The 10608-nt window shown below is 44.8% G+C and overlaps 1 pseudogene; it reads left to right on the top strand.

The window, feature by feature from the left end:
* The window catches only part of LOC124252027 (zinc finger protein 709-like), a 48307-nt pseudogene that overhangs the window by 3908 nt on the left and 33791 nt on the right, over positions 1–10608 (top strand).

The raw sequence follows: 10608 nt of genomic DNA, 5'->3' as shown, positions 1-10608 counted from the left end.
GTCCTAAGCCTTTTCCTACCCTGTGTGTGTGTGTGTGTGTGTGTGTGTGCGTGTGCGTGCGTGCGTGCGTGCGTGCGTGCAAGCACCACACTGGTCTGAGTCTCAAGAAGGGAACCACGCCTCTGCAGGTGACCATAACAGTACCCTGAGCAGTGTGTTCAAACGACCTCCACCCGTGGGTCTGTCTTCTCTTGCTCTGACTTGCTGCCCTGCTCTGCTGCCTGGTGGCGGCATGCGCTGTGGGCTACTGCTTGCTGGGGAGCTCATGCTGTGAGCTGTGCTGCTGTGTTTATTGTTGACCCTACCAAGGCTAGGTTGACCTACCAAGTTCTAGGTTCAGACCAGAGTTGGTAGCTTCAAGAATTTACAGGCATTTGGAAGCAGGGCTATGGGATTGAGGCCTCCTGAAATGAGTCCTGGGTCAGTGTCTTTGCTGGGAGTTATGTGTGTTAGAGTGAATCTGCAAGAGAAAGTGTGTTGACCTGACATAGCCCAGGGAAGGGGGTGGTGGACAGGGACTATACCCTGTGCAAGAGGTGGGTCCATCAGATGGTCACTCCTGAGAGAGCTGTCATTTAAAAAACAGAGAAGAGGCAGGAAAAGCAGACAGCAGATGGCAGGCTGAGTCGATGCTCCTAATACCAGAGGGCTCCCCAGGCCCCTTCAGTACTTCTGCTGCTGCCGCTGCCTCTACTGCCACAAAGATCCTGACCTTCAGGGTCATAGGGGACACACCCATGGCACCCCTGTGGCACAAGGTATTAGTGGAAACCTGACTTAAGCCCAGGGTGTAAACCTTGTAATGCAACCAGTTGTCATGGGTGGGGGGTGGGAGGGTGTGCTCCTAGCCCTGATGGCACTGTTTTGTGGCTCTTGGGTGAAAAAAGTTATAAATACTAGGGTAGAGGGGCACTCCCTCCCTAAAGTATATCCCATGAAGAAGAAAAGAGTACAAGAAAGACCAGAGGGAAGGAAACAAAAGACAAAATACTGGAAAAAAGGTCTACAATTTGCCCCAATTGGAAATCCAAAATACATAGAAGAAGTTACATAACAAAACAGATGAAGGTACACTGCTTGACTTTTGGGCCTCTACAATGTAGGTTCTGAATTGCTTTTGCTTTCTGATGTAATGCACTCATTCAGAAAGCTTCAAGCAGTTAATACTAGGTGTCAAATTACAGTTATACCTGGGATCCCACTAAATTTAAGGAAGGTGCCCCTGATGATCTTAGGGGTGTTAATGAACATAATATAGAGGACAAATAGGACATAGCCATCAGAACTATGGTCTTGCCTAAATTCTCCATGGTCATAACACTCATTGTCCTAAAATATCCCATAGTGAGCTGGGAAGCTCTGAACCAATGATTCAGAATTAAAATTAAATGAAGTCTGCCAAATATAAATTGGCTTGACAAATTGGGACCCAGGGACCTTACCCCACAAATAAAGTAGTTAACATGGCTCAATGTAGATTATCCAGGGCTTGGGAGGATTGAGAACTGTATAGAAAACCTAGCTAGTAAAGGGTTGATTGTTCCCAGTGCTTCTTTTACAGCCCAATTTGTCCTGTTGTTAAACCTGGAAAGAATGGACGACACCTCAGAGTGGTTTACCTCATCTTGAGGCTGTGGCTGCACCACACAGACCTCTGTCCCCAGTCCCCAAAGTGTGGAAATTACTGACCACAGCCAATCAGCAATTGATAAATATCCTGCTCTCACAGGTTTGGCTGAGTCTGTTCTGTCCAGTCCTGTGTCCACAGCCTCTCAGCTGCACTTGGCTTTCCCCTCTCAAGGGATGTGATGCCCCTTTACTGGGTTATCCTCAGGGATCTTGCACAGTTCCTCCTGATTGCCTATGGACTTCTGGACCAGACAGCTGCCCCCACAGCTGCCTGCTATACCCACTTAGACATCGAATTCTGGCTACTTATTGGGCTTTGTTAGAACCAGAGGCCTTTGCAGGAAAGGAGCCTGGTCTCCTGCATGCCCACATTCCTGTCACATCATGGAAAAGGGAGGCCTCCCAACAGTGGCTCAGCATGGCCATAAATGCCTCTTGGCTAAAATGGAAATGGTACCTTCTGGAATGGGCTAAACCTGACATGGCAGGTCTTTCTACATCACAGGAGGATGTACTTTCCGCATCCTCAGCCCCCGCCCCACAGACCTTTAGGAACTGGTGGGAGCTCCTCTACTGCCTAAGACTCTGGTAACCTAGGGTAGCCCCTGGGAAGAGCTGATGGAGTGACAGAGGGAGTCTGTTTACTACACAGACAGTAATGCTACCACTGTATGTGGTGGAGCCTGATGGCTAGTAATGTACCATCCTGCCAGTGGCATCACTCTTAGCAAAGATGGCAAGTGAGGGTTGGCTCACCTTGCTGAGCTGGTGGCAGTACAAATGGCTGTATCACTGATGCCCGTGACAAATCTCTTGTACACCTTTTTACTGACTCATGGGTGGTTGCTAACAAATTAATGGTTTGGTAGGGTCAATGGGAGTGTGACAATTATCATATTCAAGGCCATCCCATTTGGAGTGCCCCAATTTGGAGGGACATTCCCCAGGCACCAGTCACAGTAAAGGGTACTCACATATAGAACAAACAAATGCTACCACACCAGAGGCAGCTTTAACCACACGGTGAATGCCCCTTGCCTGAATCCCAGTCACCACTTGTTTGGGGCTCTCAGCCATTAACTCTTTACCAACAAATGTGGGCTCCACTCACTACCACAAAACTGCAGCTTCCCCCCATCCATCCTCAGCTCCCCTATTCTGGCCTTTCTTAGTCACCACTTCCTTACTCCTTATTCCCTAGCCAGATGGTCCCATTTCTCTCTGGGTCATGGGGGAGCAGCTGCCACACTGGCCTGAGCCCACAGCAGGGGTGTTTCCTTTATGGCAGCCCTTGCAAAATGCATTGTTTTGCATTGCAGATTGTGCACCCAAACCAAACACTGGAAACTGCCCCATCATGCTTTGGTTCCTTGAGAGGACTGCCCTTTACCCACTGGCAGGATGATTTCATCAGGCCGCTTCCTCCATCTGCAGACTACCCACGTTGCCGCTATGTCTGGTTACTTTTAGCAGCCTACTGCTTGCTCCACCCACCAGGAACCCCTCTGGGGAGCAGGTAATCTCTTTTTTTCTAGTTATATCCTGCTGTCATTTGGCCTTGCTGACATCATTGACACAGATCAAGGATCTCATTTTACGGCCCATGTAACCCAACACTGGTCTCTCCAACAGGGCGTCCAATGGAACTTTCATCTCCCATACCGGCCGCAGGCCTCTGGCGTTATTGACTGCCACCATGGTCTTGTAAAATCCTGGCTCCTTAAGTTTCCAGGAGGTAAATGGACTCCTAAATGGGCTTCCTTGCTGCCAGGGGCACTTACCACTTTAAACTCTAGGCCATATGGCCATCATTGTCCTCACACCAGCTGGGCTCCCCCAGCCATGCTGCAGACGATTATCATGGGGGAATCTAATGCCTTCATCTTATGAGACAACATTATGTATATTTTCCAAACAATTTTGACTCCCCTTACACATTTAAGATGTTATTTATCTCACTTTCCAATATTCATTGGCAACCTGCTTGGGAACAGGGAGGGTGTTGTCTATGACCCCTGGTCATATACAGTCCTGGCCCATTAGAAGAACTCAGACCCACTATGCTGCTGCTGGGCCACACCTCCCCACTTGATCTGCAAATACCAGCTGAAATTCCAATGTTTAGTGGCTTTAGTGGATGACTCATTTCTCCTAACTATCCCTCCCCACAGGAAGTGGAAATACTTATACCCAGACCCACTGAAGGAACCATGTGGATCTCTGAAATGGGGAAGAGGCACTCAGGTTGGTTGACACTAGCAACATTAGAAGATGACAGCATGGCAATGTAGTCACAACACTTGGCCATACCCCACTTTGGAGGGGCCACCAATTAGCTGTTGACCCACAGTTTCCCCATAAAAAGACTTCCCATGAGGCAGCCAGTGGGCAGAGGTAAAATTATAAAATGTGGCTGCTCATTGCTGGCATTACTCTGTGCTTTTGTGCCATCTGGGTCATGGGCTTCTCCTCAACCCCCGAGAGGCAACACTGGAAAGGTACTGGAACCACACAGCCCTCACCCATAAATGCAACCCAAGATGAGGGGATGGTGTGTGTGGGAAGCCAGCCCTAGAGGGGTTGTGCCCCCAATGCCACCAGGTGTGGATGCTAGCCAGGTGATTCAAGCCCTCTATCTTAAATGGGATGAATGGCACAAATGCTTAAAGGCCACCAATGCTTAAAGGCCCAAACAGTCACTAACGTCCTGACCTTCAGACAGTGGCCCTTGCACTGCCCTAATTTCAACCCTAATTGGCTGACAGGCTTATGCAGTTCAACCAGTATATACATCTCTGGTAATACAGGACTAAACATTAAATTATCAGGAGCATATAAATAAAAGTTCTTTGTAACCTTCCTCTGTAGCAGAGATGACACCAAGGAAGATGTGGCAGCTGATGACAGTGAGCACTCCCTGGGACTTGGTTGCTGAACTGACTGCTTGTTTAAATTCCCTGCTGACGACCCCATTGAGTGGCATGTTGCAGAACTAACTATATGTTTACCCCAAGGCCCTCCTGCTCACTACAATGCTTGCTGCTCGAGAGTGAGGTGCTTCTGTGCCTGCCAGGCTGCCCTCTGCAGCTTTTAGCTTTGAAAGGCCAGGGTATGTGTCAAGTCTCACAACCTTACAGGGACCCCGTTAAACACTTCACTCAGTTGCTCGCCTTCACCACACACTTCAGATTAGTCCACATTGTGAATCCTACTGGGAGGTGGTGAACTTAATTTCTGTCCGGAGAACATTTCCCTGAATTCAGATGCTGCTACCCCCACAGCATCCCCCTACACCCTCCAGGACCACAGCTGCAGGGTCACCTCCCTACGCCACCCTGAGGGGACCCTTCCCAATGGTCAACACTCAGGGCTCCACAGTCCTCTTGGTCAAGCCTTCCCATAGTCTTAATATTTTTATACAATGAGCAGAAACTGGAGCTCATTTTGGGGGTCACTGTAATTGCTAGGCAAGTTACCAGGCTCAACAAAGCCTTTATCCTGAGTTAGTGGCCCACAGGGCTGACTTATTGACCATTCCCAATTTGCCACACAAAGGGTGCCCCATGCAGCCCTGTGGCTTGCCCAGCTGTTCTCTATGGTTCTCAACTGCAGCCAGGCAGGTCACTTTACAATTCACTATGTGGCACCTGGCAGAAGCCCGCCTGTGCCTTTTACAATCCCCCGTATCTGCCCAGGGCCAACACCACGTGGATGGACACGACCTACATCTCCTCCCAAGGAGCACAATCCCCACAGTCTTGGGCCTTGAGGCCCAGGCATCTGGGGGGAACCACTATTTACTTCATCTTCCCCGATCAAGCCGTTGGTGTCCACTGTGGGTCCAGTGCCCTGTGGCCGTCACACACACGTGGTTCTCCATATGTGCACTTCTCCTCCCCTCTGCCTCCAATGCACTTTTCTCCTTGATGGCCCCTGAGGACTTGTGTCTGTTCATACCAATTTTCTTTACTCTCCTAGGGACTGTCCTGACAAATCACTGGACAGGAACTTCAATCTTTTTTCCTTTCTGCCCCCTCACATCAAAAGCATTAAGTTTTCATCCCCATTATGTTGGGAGTAGGTCTGCTACCATCCCTCCTCTGGACTGGGCTAGGTGCACCTACTGGCCAGGCAACAGCACATTATTAAGGCAAAACCAACCTGTCAGCCACCTGGCTGGACGCACAGGGATATTACACCAAAGCCAGGCCTTAATGCAACAACAGGATTCTTTAGCACAGGTGGTTTCCATAACCATTTAGCTCTAGATTACTTATTGGCCAAGAAAGGAGGGGATGTGCTGTAAAGGGCACCACCTGCTGCATGTATGTTAATAATTCTGGACAAATTTACAAAGGATGGCCCAACAGGTGCAAGGATTCCATAATCTCACTGTAGCGTTTAATCAAATACTTGCCTTAACCTTATCCAAGGGCTTTGATTTATTTTCTTGGCTGGGCTCTGACAAAGGGTGGAGGGTTATGGACAGGATTTGAAACTATCATTCATCTATTGATATTGTTGATTGACATTTTCCTTTGCTCACATGTTTCATCCACTGGGTGACCAAGAGCCTGCCAGTGGCTTTTAATATCTCCACCATCCAGACAGTGCCCACGATTTTCCCTAAAGGCTAATGCCCAGGCATCACGGGGTCAATGTTGATGAGAAAAATAACTATTTTGGGTTGCTGCCTAGGTATGTTACAGTATGATGACCCTGTTCACACCCAGAGTCTGGACATTTAGATAACGACCTGGGCTTAGGATTTCCGCCATCAGTCCCCCCTTTGCTTTTCCTGGGAGACTTTTTAAAATAACAACTTAGAGTTGAGTCTGCAAAAAGTTAGTGACCTCCGCCCCAACCGCCTTATAAGTAACAGGTGCTTGCTACCCTGCTCTCTGTCTCCTGCTCACCCCTGATCTAGGACAGTGGACTGCCCTTCCTCTGGTTTATTGCACCTCTGCCTATTTCTGGGATCTATAAGTGACTCTCTTTCCTTTGTGTAGATGTATTGAAACTGCACCTTCAATCAAAATGACCCCCGGGTTTCACTTCCCCACAGTGGGAGCTCAGATGCTGAGGGAGCTCCCTGCAGACCCCATGTGGGTGGCCTGTACCTCCCCATTCAGCAGGTCATAATCTGCCCACACTGAATTTAATGTACCAGCTCCAGCTTCTCAACACAACTATTATACATTGCACTCCCTTAAAGTGTACAATTCCGCGGTTCTGTATACTCAGAAATATGTGCAATCATCCCCACAGGCAACTTTTGCACATTTTCATCACCTCAAAAAGAAACTGACCTACACGTAAGCTATCACTCCCAATATTCCCGTCTTTCTCCTCCAATCCCCCCAGATTTAGGAACCGCTAATCTACTTTCTGTCTCTATAGATTTCCCTATCTGGGCTCTCAAATGAATGGAATTATATAATATATGATTTTTGTATTCGACCTCATTCACTCAGCATAATTTTCCCAAAGGACAAGCATGTTGTAGCATGTATCAATGATTCATTCATTTTTATGGCCAAATAACATTCCACTGTATGAATAAAACACATTGTGTTTATCGATTCATCCATTCATGGACATTTTGTTTATTTCCACCTTTTGGCTTCTATGAATGACATTGCTATAAAATTCATGTACAAATTTTTGTTTGAACATGTTTTCATTATTCTTAGGGATACACCTAGCAGAGGAATTGATGGGTCATATTGTAATTCTAGGTCTAATTATTGAGGAACTGCCAGACTATTTTCCAACGTGGCTGCACCATTTTATTTTTGCATCACCCTGTAAGAGGGTTCAAATTTCTCCATACATCCTTGAAAAATTTATCTCACTTTTTGATTCTAGACATCCTAATGGTTGTGAAGTGGTATCTCATTGAAATTTTCATTTGCATTTTCTTAATATGTAGTGACGTCCACCATCTTTTTGTGTGCTCTTGGCCATTTACGTATCTTCCTTGGAAAAATGTGTATTGAGATCCTTCACTACATTTATTTATTTATTTAGGAAGATTGGCCCAGAGGTAACATCTGTTGCCAATCTTCCTCGTTTTTTTTTCCTCCCCAAAGCCCCAGTACATAGTTGTATATCCTAGTTGTGAGTCATTCTACTTCCATGTGAGATGCTGCCACAGCATGGCTTGATGAGCAGTGTGTAGATCCACACCCAGGACCCAAACCAGTGAACCCCAGGCCACTAAAGCAAAGTGTGAGGACTTAACCACTTGTCCATGGGGCCGACCCTCTTTCCCATTTTTTTTTTCTGGATTTTTTTTTTATTGGATTAATGATAGGTTACAATCTTGTGAAATTTCAGTTGTACATTAATGTTTGTCATTCGTGTTGTAGGTGCACCACTTCACCCTTTGTGCCCACCCCCCACCCCACCTTTCCCCTGGTGTCCACTAAACTGTTCTTAGTCCACATTTTTAAATTCCTCATATGAGTGGAGTCATACACAGATTATCCTTCTCTCGCTGGCTTATTTCACTTAACATAATTCCCTCAATGTCCATCCATGTTATTGCAAATGGAATGATTTTGTTCTGTTTTGCAGCTGAGTAGTATTCCATTGTATATATGTACCACATCTTCTTTATCCATTCATCTGTTGATGGGCACTTAGGTTGCTTCCATGTCTTGGCTATTGTAAATAATGCTGCAATGAACATTGGGGTACGTAGGACTTTTGGGATTGCTGACTTCAAGCTCTTTGGATAAATACCCAGTAGTGGGATGGCTGGATCGTATGGTAGTTCTATTTTTAATTTTTTGAGGAATCTCCATACTGTTTTCCATAGTGGCTGCACCAGTTTGCATTCCCACCAGCAGTGTATGAGGGTTCCTTTTTCTCCACAACCTCTCCAACATTTGTTACTATTAGTTTTAGATATTTTTGTCATTCTGAGGGGTGTAAGGTGATATCTTAGTGTAGTTTTGATTTGCATTTCCCTGATGATCAGCGATGATGAGCTTCTTTTCATGTGCCTATTGGCCATCCGTATATCTTCTTTGGAGAAATGTCTGTTCATGTCTCCAGCCCATTTTTTGATTGGGTTGTTTGATTTTTTGTTGTTGAGTTGTGAGAGTTCTTTATATATTATGGATATTAAGCCTTTGTCAGATATATGACTTGCAAATATTTTTTCCCAGTTAGTGGGTTGTTTTTTTGTTTCAATGCTGTTTTCATTTGCCTTGAAGAAGCTCTTTAATCTGATGAAGTCCCATTTGTTTATTCTTTCTATTGTTTCCCTTCTCTGAGAAGGCATGGTGTCCAAAAAGATCCTTTTAATACTGATGTCAGAGTGTACTGCCTGCATTTTCTTCTAGAAGCCTTATGGTTTCAGGTCTCACCTTTAGGTCTTTAATCCATTTTGAGTTTATTTTGGTGAATGGTGAAAAAGAATGGTCAATTTTCATTCTTTTACATGTGGCTTTCCAGTTTTCCCAGCACCATTTGTTGAAAAGACTTTCTTTTCTCCATCGTATGCCCTCAGCTCCTTTGTCGAAGATAAGCTGTCCATAGATGTGTGGTTTTATTTCTGGGCTTTCAATTCTGTTCCATTGATCTGTGCACCTGTTTTTGTACCAGTACCATGCGGTTTTGATTACTGTAGCTTTGTAGTATGTTTTGAAGTGAGGGGTTGTGATGTCTCCCATTTTGTTCTTTTTTCTCAGGATTGCTTTAGAAATTCGGGGTCTTTTGTTGCCCCATATGAATTTTAGGATTCTTTGTTCTAATTCTGTAAAGAATGTCATTGGGATTCTGGTTGGGATGGCGTCGAATCTGTAGATTGCTTTAGGTAGAACAGACATTTTAACTATGTTTATTCTTCCAATCCATGTACATGGAATGTCTTTCCATCTCCTTATGTCGTCATCCAATTCTCTCAGAAAGGCCTTGTAATTTTCATTATATAGGTCCTTCACTTCCTTAGTTAAATTTACCCCAAGGTATTTTATTCTTTTTGTTGTGATTGTGAATGGTATTGTGTTCTTGAGTTCTTTTTCTGTTAGTTCGTTATTGGAGTATAGAAATGCTACTGATTTATGCAAATTGATTTTGTACCCTGCAACTTTGCTGTAGTTGTTGATTACTTCTAAGAGTTTTCCAATGGATTCTTTGGGGTTTTCTGTATATAAGATCATGTCATCTGCAAACAGCGAGAGTTTCACTTCTTCCTTGCCAATTTTGATACCTTTTATTGCTTTCTTGCCTCATTGCTCTGGCCAAAACCTCCAGTACTATGTTGAATAAGAGTGGTGAGAGTGGGCACACTTGTCTCATTCCTGTTCTCAGAGGGATGGCTTTCATTTTTCCCCATTGAGCATGATGTTGGCTGTGGGTTTTTCATATATGGTAGTGTAGTTTTTTCTGCAACATACTGCTTGGTTTTGTATCACAGTGGTACTGGCCTCAAAAAATGAGTGTGAAGTGTTGTCTCCATTCTAATTTTTAGGAGTTTGTAGAGAATCCAGCATAAGCCATTTTTAAAAAAATTATTGAGGCCATATTGACTTGTAACATTGTGTAAATTTCAGGTGTACATTGTTATACATCAGTTTCTATATAGACTGCATTGTGTTCACAGCCAATAGTCTAGTTTTTATCTATCACTATATGTATGTGCTCCTTTACCCCATTTGCCCTCCTTCATCCCCTTCCCATCTGGTAACCACTAATCTTTTCTCTTTATCCATGTGTTTGTTTACCTTCCAATATGAGTGAATTTGTACACTCTTTGTCTTTCTGCATCTGGCTTATTTTGTTTAACATAATACCCTTAAGGTCCATTCATGTTGTCACAAATGGCATAATTTTATCATTTTTATAGCTCAGTAGTATTCCATCGTACATACATACCACGTTCTTTTTATTCATTTATCCGTTGATGGGCAGTTGGGTTGCTTCCACATCTTGACTTTTGTGGATAATGCTGCAATGAACACAAGGATT

The sequence above is a fragment of the Equus quagga genome, chromosome 14 (genome assembly GCF_021613505.1).
Source record: "Equus quagga isolate Etosha38 chromosome 14, UCLA_HA_Equagga_1.0, whole genome shotgun sequence".
Classification (NCBI taxonomy): domain Eukaryota; kingdom Metazoa; phylum Chordata; class Mammalia; order Perissodactyla; family Equidae; genus Equus; species Equus quagga.
Note: the sequence above shows the minus strand (reverse complement) of the source record. Positions and strands in the feature narration are given on the sequence as shown.